At 41.7% G+C, this 2,903-nt stretch overlaps 1 non-coding gene across 1 annotated transcript; it reads left to right on the forward strand.

Moving 5' to 3' along the window:
• Positions 1–2,314: 2,314 nt before the first annotated feature.
• LOC131905393 (U6 spliceosomal RNA) lies at positions 2,315–2,418 on the forward strand. Its single transcript, XR_009377912.1, has one exon. It is a non-coding gene; the product is annotated as a U6 spliceosomal RNA (small nuclear RNA).
• The last annotated feature ends 485 nt before the right edge of the window (positions 2,419–2,903 follow it).

The following is a 2,903-nucleotide window of genomic DNA, read 5'->3' on the forward strand; positions in this document are numbered from 1 at the left end:
GCCCCTTTGGAACTTCGCTCAGTGACATCTAGCATCATAAAAGCTAGTTCTCAGCAAGAGGCTTTCAGGTCGGATCCAGCTCAAATCCTCTCCCTTCCGTGTCTGAAGTCCATGGTGTCTTCTGCAACAGGGACTTCCCTTCAACCCCTGGGGAGCAGTGAAAGGCAGCGGCAGTAGCCTATCATGTTTTAGGAGTCTCTTGGGCCTCCGTGACTAGCAATTCATAAGGGGACTTAATGTGCCTGGTGTGGGGGATTTGTTAGTCAGTGGGTCTTGGGGAAACCATTGCCACTAGATATGAAAATCTCACTTAAACCATATACTCATATATAGTTTATATATTCATATGTGAATATATATAGACTTATATGTATTATATGTAATTTTAGGTAAATAGATAATACGACTCCTTATGACATTTTTCAGACATCCTTGTTAGCTCCTTCCTTCCTCTCCTGTGTTGACCTACCCTCCTTATCCTAATTAACACCCCCCCATTCTCCAATTTTCCCCTTCAAATTACTTTTACCCTTTGATTTCCTCCTGTTGTCCCCTTCACCCCATTGTTCCACTTTTCTGGCCTTGGCCATTGCTCCAGGTTCTATATACTCACAACTGATGCTATGGAGTTAGGAGACAAAGATAAGAGATGCCATGTGACATATACTTGTCTCTCTGGGATCAGGTTTTACTATTAGCTCTAGCTGACAAGGCTGGCTTTGAACTGCCTCTTAAATGTTGAGATTAAATGCATGTACTACTCTAACTGGCTCATGAATACTTACTTTTCATGAGTAATTAATTCTTCCCTGGCTGGCTTATGCTGGTTGTAGTGAATGAGCCCCCACTTTTTACAGGAGGTGCCAGGTGCTCCGTTACAAAGCCTGGCTTCATCTGCTTATGAGGATGCATTTTTGAAGTGATCTGTTTATAATGAGGATGTAGAAAGTTATAGAGGTTCACTGATTTGCTGAAGATACCAGGCTGACATTTTGGCCATCACTCTGATTTGGTAATTCTTTTAAGGAAATGTTTATAGGTTTTGGTCCCTTAGAGCTTTTAGTTTTTAGTTAATTTAGTATGTCTTCAATGAAGTAGATACTTTGTTGTTTTTGAATGAAAGAATGAATGATTCTGTAGATAATAGAACTTTTACAAGACACCCTGCAGTACTGCTTTTTAAACGAACTTGAAATTGTGATCCTTGGACCACATTCTGCCTCTGTATTGCACGTGAGGGAATGAGAAACCTGAAATCATTTGTGTGTGGAACTGACTGAGAGCCATGTGACACTCTGATGCTAGGAAGTCTGGGTTAGCCTTAGACAGGTAATGGTGAATCAGCTTTAGTTTAAACAACAACTCCAGCAAAGTCTAGATATGTTTCTGGCTTTTTGATTGACAGCTATGTATTGAGTGTATCCCTTGCGATAACCGTTCTACTGGGCGTGATGACACTTCTTTTGAATTCTCTGTCCTCGGCTTAGTGAGGGTCTAACAAACCATCCAACCGCATGGTTTCAAACACTTCTGATGTCAATAACTTCTGTGGCTGTACCTTTAATCCAGCCTTCTTTTAGATTTCATGCTTCATAGCCATTTCCCAGCAGCCTCTGCTCTTCTACCTTGCATCATAGATTCCATCTCAGTGGTGCAACCCAACCCTACCCCCATCTTCCACTCAGACCAAAGACCTGGAATCCTTTTGTTTCCTTTCTTCCTCTGCTTTCTACATTTTGCCTGTCTCTAAGCCTGCTGATTCGGTTTTGCTCTTAAATATTGTCAAGACCGTGAAGAAATTGAGACCTTTTATTCATACCAAACTAGTTGGTCTCATGGATGCTGGCAGCCACAACAGGCAGAGAAATGCCAACTGCTTGCTTCTCCATGACTCAGTTCCCAGAGAGTTATGGATAGGGCTGGTGCCTGCCACTTACACATGCAGTGCCTTGTGTTACACAAGACGCCTGAGCTTAAAAACCAAATACTGCATCCTGGGAAACACAGGTGCTCTGTCTTCTCTTCACAGGAAAACCATTCTCCCAAAGCCATCCTCCACAAAAACATCTTTGGAAAGATAGTCTGAACCCAAGGCAGCCAGCATGATGCTCATGAGCTGTGCAGACCTAATATCTCTTCCTCAGCCTGCTGGACCAGGCTGCCCTACCACTCACAGGACTGCTTTGGTAACTTCTAACGGATGTCTTAACTCTGATTGGATTTCCCTTCATTTCTACTCTCTATATCTTGTGGGAGTGGGCTCTGGGGACACAAATTTTAGTTGACTTCCCTCCTATTTGAAGTCATTTCTTAGGCCCTCTTCAGGAGCACATATAATAAAGTTGGAGTGATACCCAAAAGATTAGCATAGCCCTTGCATGAAGATACGTGCAAATATGTGAAGAATTCTGCATTTTTAAAAAATATCATACTACATAGATACCTGCAAACCGTGTTTATTAAGGCACTTTCACAGCAACCCAGTACAGAACCAGCCCAGGTGCATGGGTAAAGTAAATGTGATGTGATGTGGTAATGATAGTGTGTGCGTGTGTAAGTAAAATGGTGTTGTATTCAGTCATATGTTAGAATTAAATTATGGCATCTGTAAGGAAATGGGTGCAGCTAGAGATTCTCTGGTTAAGCATAATAATCCAGATTCACAAATATTCTGTTTTTTCAGATATTAAAATGTGTATGTATGTGTATGTGTATGTGTGTGTATATGTGTATATATGTGTGTGTATGTGTATGTGTCTATGTGTGTGCGTGTGTCATGGAAGTAGAAGGGGGCTATCTGAGGTGAATAAGGGCACTAATGGAAGGGGGAGGCAATGGTGAGAGAAAAAACAAATATTGGTTGTGTTCTCGTGCAGAGTCTAGATTTAGATACATGTGTGACC

Source organism: Peromyscus eremicus, chromosome 2 (genome assembly GCF_949786415.1).
Source record: "Peromyscus eremicus chromosome 2, PerEre_H2_v1, whole genome shotgun sequence".
Lineage (NCBI taxonomy): Eukaryota > Metazoa > Chordata > Mammalia > Rodentia > Cricetidae > Peromyscus > Peromyscus eremicus.